At 38.3% G+C, this 10965-nt stretch overlaps 1 long non-coding RNA gene across 1 annotated transcript; it reads right to left on the minus strand.

Annotated features, from left to right (window-relative positions):
* Nucleotides 1-2272: 2272 nt before the first annotated feature.
* Nucleotides 2273-6734, minus strand: LOC306983616. Its single transcript, XR_013794399.1, has 5 exons — nucleotides 6326-6734; nucleotides 5813-5904; nucleotides 5644-5710; nucleotides 4429-4590; nucleotides 2273-2683 (listed from the first exon to the last, which is right to left on the minus strand). It is a non-coding gene; the product is annotated as an uncharacterized lncRNA (long non-coding RNA).
* Between the last annotated feature and the right edge of the window lie 4231 nt (nucleotides 6735-10965).

The raw sequence follows: 10965 nt of genomic DNA on the forward strand, positions 1-10965 counted from the left end.
AATAAAACAGATCTGGACCAGATTTTACGAAGCGGAGGTGGACCTCTTCGCCTCCCATCAGACAGCGCAATGTCCCCTCTACTTCTCTCTGAGTCACCCAGCCCCCCTGGGTCTGGATGCGATGGCGCACACATGGCCCAAAATGCGCCTTTATGCGTTTCCTCCAGTGGCTCTGCTCCCAGGAGTTCTAGCCAGAGTTCGCCAGCAAGGGTCTTGCCTCTTACTGATAGCGCCGCGTTGGCCGAACAGAGTATGGTTCTCAGAGATAATATCTCTCCTCAACGGCTCGCCTTGGGCGATTCCGGAGAGGAGGGACCTTCTGTCCCAGGCGGAAGGCACGATATTCCATCCCAGGCCCGACCTGTGGAACCTTCATGTTTGGCCCCTGATGGGTACCAACTGAGGGACACTGGGCTTTCGCCTGCCGTTATTGAGACCATTCTAAGTGCTAGGGCCTCCTCCACTAGAAAGAGTTATGCCAACAAATGGGGTGTTTTTGAAAGGTGGTGTGTTGTACATAATGCAGATCCGGTCAACTGCCAGATTGCTTCAGTTCTGGATTTCCTGCAGGAAAAGTTATCAACAGGCACATGCCCCGCCACTCTCAAGGTTTATGTGGCCGCTCTTTCGGCTTGCCACGCCTTGGTTGACGGGGTCCCACTCGGGAGAAATCCTCTGCTCACTCGCTTCATTCGTGGGGCCAGAAGACTGAGGCCTTCCGTCAGAACCAAGATCCCTTCATGGGACTTAGCAGTAGTCCTCGAGGGTCTGGTTGAGACCCCCTTTGAACCTCTAGAGTCAGCGTCTGATAAACTTCTGACCCTAAAGATGGTTTTTCTTATGGCTATAACCTCTCTAAAAAGAATCGGGGACATGCAGGCTCTGTCAATATCGCCACCCTGCTTAGACTTTGCCCCAGGAATGGTGAAAGTGATTTTGCATCCTCATCCTGATTACCTGCCTAAGGTACCATTCTCGGCTGTGCATCCGGTCACTCTAGAGGCCTTCTGCCCTCCACCGTTCATAACGCCGGAGCAGGAGAGATCTCACAGACTGTGTCCAGTCCGTGCTCTTCAGGCCTACGTCCACCGCACTAGCCAGTGGCGTAAGTCAGAGCAACTATTCGTTTGTTATGGGGGCAGCAACAGAGGTGCTGCCGCCACTAAACAGACCATGTCACATTGGGTCAGGGATGCTATTGCTCTTGCCTATGAGGCGCGCGGCCAAGCTTCGCCAACGGGTCTAAGGGCTCACTCCACCAGAGGGGTCGCCTCCTCTGCTGCCTTGGCAAGAGGTGCCCCCTTGCAGTTTGTTTGTGATGCGGCAGGCTGGTCCTCTCCACACACATTCATAAGATTTTATAGTTTGGATGTTCATACCACTCCGGGCTCTCACGTCCTTGAGTCGACATCGCAAGCTAATGTCTAGGGCTTTCCTGCGTTTCTTGTGAGCACACCTACACAACCGTAAGGAGTCCAGACACCAAGCACGGCGGCGTGGGTATACTCGTTCCCAATGCGCTAAGCAGCGCAGCATCGATTGTAGCTTTTGAAAGGGAACGTTCCGGGTTACTTGACTGTAACCCTGTTCCCTGAAAAAGCGGAACGAGATGCTGCGCTGCTTTGCCGTGCTGATGATGTCCCAGGACTGCTCTTCAGACAAAATATCCTGACGATGCACCTGCGGCTCATCTATTTATAGCCTCGCGTCGCGGGTGCGCGCCGATGACGCGCGCCGATGACGTCACCGACCGAGGCTATATTACTTCCGGTCGATTCCATCGACGTGTTTACACACTATTTTCACAGCAGGTCACGTTTAAAGACGTTCCCAATGCGCTAAGCAGCGCAGCATCTCGTTCCGCTTTTTCAGGGAACAGGGTTACACTGTAAAACTTTTCACTGTAAATTTACAGTAAAATACTGGCAGCTGGGTTGCCAGCCACATACTGTATTTTTACAGAACAAGTACTGTAAACAGCATTTACAGTATTGTACTGTAAAACATTTCACTGTAAATTTACAGTAAAATACTGGCAGCTGGGTTGCCAGCCACATACTGTAATTTTACAGAGCTAATACTGTAAACAGCATTTACAGTACTGCACTGTAATTACCAAATGCAGTATATACTGTACCACATAATTTTACAGTATTAAACTGTTGTCTACACTATTACTATTAATTACTATATAACTATTAACTATTAAAAATATTATTCTTTAAAGTTTTATAAGAGTAGTCACACTAGGAAATAGAAAGAAACCAACGTTAGGTTTTAAAACATTTATTTTGGTAAAAAGCAAAGACCAGAACATTTCCTTATGTAAACATATTGGCTGACAATTTTTTAAAACATGTAAAATGAAAATTTAACACAAAACAAAAAACAGTTAACACATAGCACTTAATTAAAGGGATACCCAAAAATGAAAATTAGTCCATAATTTACTCACCCTCAACTCATCCTAGTGTATATGACATTCTTCTTTCAGACGAATACAATCAGAGTTATATTAAAAATGTCCTGGCTCTTCCAAGCTTTATAATGGCAGTGTCTGTTTTAAAGTCCATAAAAGTGCAAACAAAATTCTTTTTTTTGCACAACTTGGGCAGTTTTCTTTCAAGTTACTTGTCCTTTCTTTGTTTTTGATCCATGTTCAGGATTGATGTCAAAAAAGCATCTAAAAGGCAGAAAAGAAAAAGAAAAAAGAATTATTGACTGAGTGTATATATTTAGAGAGAGAGAGAGATGTCTGTTTTAACGACTAGTTTGTTTGGATAAAACTGAACAACATGAAAAAAAATGCTATGTTGGATGTTGTAATCAATAACTGATATTTTTCTGCACTGGGTTACATACATCAACTCAATGTGTCAGTTTAAATGCGCACTGTCATAAACACTACATTTTATCTTCTTGTGGCCGTTTAACTTTTGGAAGTGGGGTTACCAGATTTAAAGTTTTATTCTACAACTTTTTTTTGTCTACTTATCACCCAGCTTATTAACAAAACCATCCCCTCATCAGGTCCCATCAAAGTTATCAGTGGAAAGGCAGCCATGACTCTCTGTTTATGTAGAGCACGCATTGCCAGAATCTAGTCCAAACCTTTGTGACTTCAATAATTAATGTTTAAATTACATTGTGTTTATTGCATACATGACTACATGATAATGTTAAACATGACATTTACCAGACTAAAATGCATGTTTGAGCTGGCTTAAAGGAACACTCCACCGTTTTTTCATATTAAACTATGTTATTCCCTTAACTAAGAGGAGTTGATGCATACCTCTCTCGTCTCAGTGCGTGCACTCAATCGCTCTGGCGCGCCGCGACACTTTAATAGGAGTTAGCTTAGCCCAGTTCATTCATTAGGATCCAGACAGAGATGAAGTTATAAGCAACCAAACACCTCCACGTTTCACTATTTAAATACAGTTACACAAGTAGTTACACGACCAAGTATGGTGACACAAAATAAAACATGCCACTTTTCTAAGTGGGTAAAATGGAGAACTATAATGTATGGCGGAATAGCACTTGCCGCACTTCGACTCTGCGCAGTAATATCATCACTTTGGGTCTGCTACAAACAAGTCACAATCATCTACAGAGTGATGATATTACTGCGCAGAGTCGAAGTGCTGCAAGTGCTATTCCGCCATACATTATAGTTATCCAATTTACCGGCTTAGAAAAACGCCACATTTTATTTTGTGTCACCATACTTGGTCGTGTAACTACTTTTGTAACTGTATTTAAATAGGGAAACGTGGAGGTGTTTGGTTGCTTATAACTTCATCTCTGTTTGGATCCTAATGAATGAACTGGGCTAAGCTAAGTGCTATCAAAGTGTCGCCGCGCGCCAGAGCGATTGAGTGCACGCACTGAGACGAGAGAGGTGTGTATCAACTCGTCTTAGTTAAAGGACAAGTTCGGTATTTTACACTTAAAGCCCTGTTTTCAGATCGTTTCTGATGAAATAGAACGGTTAAGATCAAAATTTGGACACATGCTGCTGTCCCGAGAATTTTCGGTTTCTGTGGTAGCTTCCCTTTTAGGAAGGATTATTCCAGTGCACCTATGCAGCCATTGTGGAGGTGTGGGGGGGGTGCTACCACAGAAACCGAAAATTCTCGGGACAGCAGCATGTGTCCAAATTTTTATCTTAACCGTTCTATTTCATCAGAAACTATCTGAAAACAGGGCTTTAAGTGTAAAATACTGAACTTGTCCTTTAAGGGAATAACATAGTTTAACATGAAAAAATGGTGGAGTGTTCGTTTAACTGAAAACAACTTGCACTGACATATCTTAAAATATGTGAGTGCCATTGTTTTGTCTCAAAAAATACTGTCAAGACAAGGTTAGTGACACAATTCAGTCTAAAATATATGTATAGCAAATATGCTAATGACTAACCTCTGAACAAACTCAAGGGTGCATGCTGCCTCTTCCTGGTACTGCAAGCTGAAGGAGGAGGCAAACAGCGCTGCCAGGCCAGTGATGAAGTCGGGCTGTGCTCCTTCACACACACCTTGACCTTCCAAAACTTAACATCCAGTGCTGGTTGCTTAGATTGACCTGTAATTGAACAAATTAAATAATTATATATATATATACACACACAATTCACAACCACACAATTTTGCAGAACACATTTGATTCTTCCACACATATGTTGCCAATAAAAATATGTTTTATATTTCTTGTACCCTTACCACTCTGTCTGCCCGTCTATGGCTAAGCAATTTCAGACAATGCAGACCACTGGACTGTCTGTTAGTAAAGCATATACATTTAGGATTATGAATTTTATGGCATTTCATGAATGTATGTAGTAAACTGCACATTTTTTATAAACCAGGACAAGTTTTTATAGCATGAGAATGTGCTGCAAGTATGCCTTCATTTCAAGTAAAAAAGAAGCTGCAAATAATTCCTTTTTTAAAACAATTTTAGATAATCTTAGCAGAAGCTAAGATTATCTAAAATTGTTTTAAAAAAGGAATTATTTGCAGCTTCTTTTTTACTTGAAATGAAGGCATACTTGCATTGGGCTGAGATACACTTACTCTACTCTTACAGTAGTTCACCTATAGTTAGTTCACCTAAAATTTAAAGTTACATCATAATTTACTTGCATGGCATTGTTCTAATGCAGTATACGGTTCTTTCATTTTTGGACCACAAAATAAAAATGTCCAGCTTGCGCTCATCTATATAAAGCCTGTGAATAGGAACCAGCATCAAGGTTTAAAAAAAAAAAACTTAATTATCACAGAATGGATAGTATGTGACGTGCTGTATATTTCAAACGTTCTGGGGTTTAGTAAAAATCAAACCAAAATATAATATTTTATGAAAATCCTGACCCTGGCCATTGGTCTTCTGTACTCGATAGACGTGTAACTTCTTGTTACAACAAACACAATGAATATATATTAATCTCTTAAAAGAATGTACATGGATTGTATTCTTTTTTAGGGTGAATTTCAATTTCTCATAACTGCGACACTAATAGTCTCATGAACATATATTCAAGAACAGAAGACCAACAGTCAATGTCAAGATTTTCTTTAAAAAATACATTAAATTACTGTTTATTTTTCATCAAACCCTATCGTACTAACTTACCCACTGAACACTGATGACTCTTTGGCAAATGTAGAGATTGCTGGACATCAGATGGAGTTGCAAATTCCTGAAACAATTATTAAAAAGGACCAGCACAACCATGATCAACAGAACCAAAACATTAAACACATTTCAGATTAATGATATTTGTTGAATAATCTCTACTTACATATGCTTGAAGGATAACACCATACTTCTCTTTGAAGTGTGCAAGGAGTACGTTAGGCTAGTTGTAGGACCATGGCATCCACCTCATGATTCCTGGATAAATGTGAGGTCAATGTAGATGTTACAGAAAAGAAATGTATGACACTCAGGAATATCACAATTGAAAACACGTTAGGAACATGACTAACGTTATGGGTTTTCATGTGTTGGTCAAAAGCTAAACACAATTCAAAAGCACGTTCACAGAACTAACATTAACACCATAGCATCTTAACGCACACGTTAACACTGATTACAAAGCCTGAAACGAAAAAAATAATAACAATTATAATATAGGCTATATAAGTTATTTTAAAGGCAGGTCACGCAAATGACATGGTAAATGTTGCCTATTGTGACATCGAAGTTAACGTTACTTGGCATAGACGTGGAACAGAGTGAATTGTTGTTCACAAAATCAAACCATTCGTGGAAACATTGTAGAAATGCGAACGCAAAAAATAGATTGGCTTACCGTATCACTCAGTTGAAATATTTTCCATCTTCTCAAACTCTAAACTCCACTTATCATCGCGCAAGTTAGATTATTCAGATGATTCAAATCCTCCCGTCTTCATGTAACAGTTAACGTCCTCCATTTTCGGCTGCGTCAGTCAACTAGTTTGAAACACGAACCGAAGCTCACAAATGCACAGACCACTGGTTTATCGTGATAACATCATTATTCTGTCCAGTTGAGTCCCGCCGCTGACAAATAAAGTTTGCCTGTTGTGAAGTCTGTCAGCTTCACATTTGAACTGAACTGGGCGCGAAAGAAATCAATCCCACAATGCAACGCCTTTACAGTATGATACTGTATTACTAATTTATCGGTATGAAAACAGAAAAGTGCTGTATATTTACAGCTGTTCTGTAAAAGATACAGCCTTTTACTGTATTATGGAAATACAGTACAATACTGTAAGAAAATGCCTGTAAATTTACAGTAAAGGGTTACAGTGTACAGTCAAGTAACCCGGAACGGTATATACAAGCTTTTTTGTTGATTGTTTGGGTAATATGTTTGCCTATTTGTTTGTAGGCCTATATTTTAAAACCCATTATATTGTATGCACAAATATGTGTATTTACCGCATTTCTTTCTTCCTTTTTGAGATTTTATTAAAACAAATATTACAAATATAATTTCCACCACTGTTGTTTCCATCAAAGAATGTGAACACAATACAAAATTTAAGAGGGTGGAAACTACATTATGGAAAGAATGTTCATGCATGTCCATTGCTGGACATTATTATTGGACCCTTTCTTTTTTCTTTTCTTTTTTTATTAAATAATGAAGTTTGTTTTAAGAGCATGTTTACTTTAACCACAGGGCCAAAAATGTCCATAGTTGAAGAAACCTCTTAGTGTAAAAATAAATAAATATTTATAACGGGATGTTGCAATATGTTTGTAGAAATACACAGTGGGTGGCAATACAGTAATAATCAGCTTCACAGCATGTTTATTTACATGCTGTGATAAGTGTGGATATTTGAGTGACTTATAACATTAACATTGCTCATAAACATTGCATTTGTCTACTTTTAGTGCTCTGACGAGCAATTATTAAAAGTTTGTCACCTCTATGATTCATGAGTTCTAAAACAAAACCCCTGTAGTGCTCATAATGCTTCCTTCTACTGGCATCTCATGCTAAATTATATCCAACATTGAATAAAAACAAACAACAACAAAAGTTGGGTGCATGATTGGGAGAGACAATTCACTCCTTCCTATACATCAAGGCCCTCGTCACTCATGGCAAGAGAAGCGGCACTGCAAAAGATGTCTGATGCGACAACAGACCTTCAAACAAACTTAGAAGTGCTGGATGAAACCATCTGGATATCTGTTAGAAAACATTTAAGAGCTCCAAGACAGACCGATCATTCATTTGACAATATTTGGCACATAAATGCATCGAAGACTTGATTGTGCAGCCAGAACAGCGTTTTTTGAGCCAGAAATTGGAGATACAAGCCAAAGACAGTGAGCATTTCACAATGTTTATAATGAAAAAATAAGAGGTGGATTAGATTGATGTTTTACTATTGGAAATCAGTAAAACACAACAACAACATAGGCAGCATTATGACATTGTCTTAGATATTACAGTGCATTTGTAAACACTGTAAGCAAGCTGACAGTTCACATCTTATTTAGCACTTTCAAACTGCAGAGCTGCTTGGAGACATGAATACATTTGCAGTAGGCTACCTCGGGAAGATCTTAGGTATGAACAGTATTTGAGATTTTAAAGAGATCTCTAAATGGATGGTATTATTACTTGGTGTATAGCAGTCAGTGGAACAAGAGCTATGTCGGTCTAGCACTGTCTCTTAATCTATCCTTGTAAAATGTGTTGTTCACTCATGTGCAGTGGTGGCTTGTTTGTGTAGTGTTAGAAAGGTCAGGGTATAAGGAGAGGATGATTAGTCTGTAGCCCTTTTTGTCATTAGCACCAGCCTGTGGGACAGTGAATTATGGGAAAAACACTTCCTCAGGGACACATTACCTATCTAATAGGTGAAGAGTGTAAATCGATACCTGCTATGACCTCAAACCTGCTGTTCTGAATCTGGAAAAAAAATACAATAAACATTTACTCAAAAGGAAGAAAAAAACTGTGCAGAACTATATTTTGTCCTTTCGATATACCATCTCAACAGTTGTTTATGAGCACTGCTTATTCAAATCACACATTTAAGGTAAGCTTTTGGAAACGCACACTACATTCTCTGGGCTCACAACGTCCCAGACAGTATTTTAACAATTAATAAAATATGAATCACTGTCTGGCTACCTGAGATTTTACTATGGAGATAAAGGTTCAGTACTCAAGTGTTTGTACTTAAATGGGGACACGTGACATTACCAAATGAGGGGGGAAACTGTTAAGATATGAATGGACAAAATTATCAGCACTTTTTTCAAACTGTATCTCTGCTTTAAACCATTGAATCATTTTGAATTACCAACAGAAAAATCACTATTTGAACTCTTTCTTTGCTCTCTAGGAAAATAATTTAGTATTTCAAAAAGCTAATTTTTCCAATTCCAATTTCCAATTCCAATTCCAATATTCATTTATTCCAATCACTTTTTGTTTTGCTTTATTTTAATAGTCAATTTTTAGACATTATATGAACTATAAGTAACTTTGCAACTACATGTCAACTACATGTCAACTTGTGAGTCACATTATTTCCTGAGTCACATGATGTTCTGGGCCACATGGCTTAAGACTAAGAGAGTTTGAAGATGGCAGTTTCAGTGCAATGCCTTGTGGAAAGATGTGGGGAGTTAATTCCTGCATATCTCCAAAAATGTGAGGTAGAATCCATTTCATTGATTGCCTTGGGATGTATGGACCTTTTCGGAAGTTTGCTGGACGTTCACAAGGAAACTACTGATGGTCCAAACAATGGATCTATTTGTTCTACTGAGATTTATTTACAGAACAAAACTTTTTATTTTATTTATTTTTTGGGTTTGCCAGTTGAGTGTACATGAGACTGTGTAAATGTAGTTTGAAGTGTTGAAATAACTCTTTCTAACCTGCACAGTAAAGTGAACTTAATGATTCTAAAAGTGCATATAGACTGATGTATAAGCTACTATGCTGGATTGTGAACTCTGTCAAGAATACAAAATAAAGTGGACTATCAAAATAAAATATTACCTTTTTTTCTTTGGAAGCTATGGAAGCTTGTTTCCGCCACAGAATTAAACATTTAAAAAAATAATTGCGACTTTTTATCTCACAATTGCGAGTTTACATCTCACAATTCTGAGATAAAATCTAAACTCACAATTATGAGGAAAAAAGTCAAAATTGTGAGATAAAAAGTCGCAATAACCTTTTTTGTTTTGTGTTCTGTGGCGGAAACGAGCTAGGAAGCTGTGTCTGCTGGTGACTGTTTAAAATAGTAATAGACATTTTATGTTTGCTATAGCCTGTTCTATTTCATTTTAGTTGTATTGTGAGGTGTCCTATATTTATCCTTTGTTTTATGAGGCTGTTTCACTCAACACCATGTCTATTTTTGACACACATTTCATGCTGATGAATGGTGAAAATGATTCATAAAATGCAACTTATGCTTTTATGAAGTTACAAAAGTACTAGAGTAAACTTCTTATTCATTGTTTGGAGAAAAAAGAAACATATCTATGTTACGCTTGATTCAAGTTTCATGTAAATATGACTGAATCCAGATGATTTAACAGGTTAGCTGAATTTAGGATTAGGATCATTTTCCATGTTGATTAATAATTGTAATTGCATTATTAATATAGATGTAATGTAAATTATATTTCACATGTTGATCTCTCTGCTTTAAAACTGTCTCTTATCCTGGCTGATATAAGACGTCAAAAATGATCAAGTATTTGTTTTAAGCCTTAGTCATTATTGCATCTTTTAGTCATAGTGCATAGTTTAGGAAACATGCTGCAATATGTTCACAACATCGGCAGTTTCATCAAGTTTTCAGGGTAGAAAATTAATAACCAAATCTCCAATATGACACATTTAATTTATGAATAAACAGAGACGCCCCTAGGTCAGGATTGAGTCAGTCTTCTGCAGAAGCTGTAAACATTGTCATTTATCTAAAAGTGTTCTTTTGTCCCAAGCTCCCAAATTGCTTGCAGTTGTGGGTTTAGAATTGACAGTTTAATGACCAAGCACATTCAGTAAGGCCCTAAACACCACACAGCTACAATGAGAAAGCATGGTTTGTTTTGGATGTTTCAAGACCATTATGAGGGACAAAAGATCATGTGGCTAACAGTAATCCAAGGAGCCATCATTTACTCAATTACATAACAGCTAACTAGCATGGATGTTTCTTGAGTGCTTAGAAATGTGCTGTGTGGATGAACAAGCCCTTGTTACCATGTGTGAATGTGACTGACTGAGCTGGGCTGCATTGCACTGCACATGTGTGGTGTTATCCTCGTAAACTAAATTACTACTAATAATGTTATTTTACAAAGAGTTTTTTTTTTTTTTGACAAACATGAAGCCACAAATGTGCATCATGAGTTTCAAGTAAAACCGTGAAACTTTTTGTAAGTTTTGGCCATTCGTTTACACAACAACAG

Source organism: Phoxinus phoxinus, assembly GCF_949152265.1.
Source record: "Phoxinus phoxinus genome assembly, chromosome: 16".
NCBI lineage: Eukaryota > Metazoa > Chordata > Actinopteri > Cypriniformes > Leuciscidae > Phoxinus > Phoxinus phoxinus.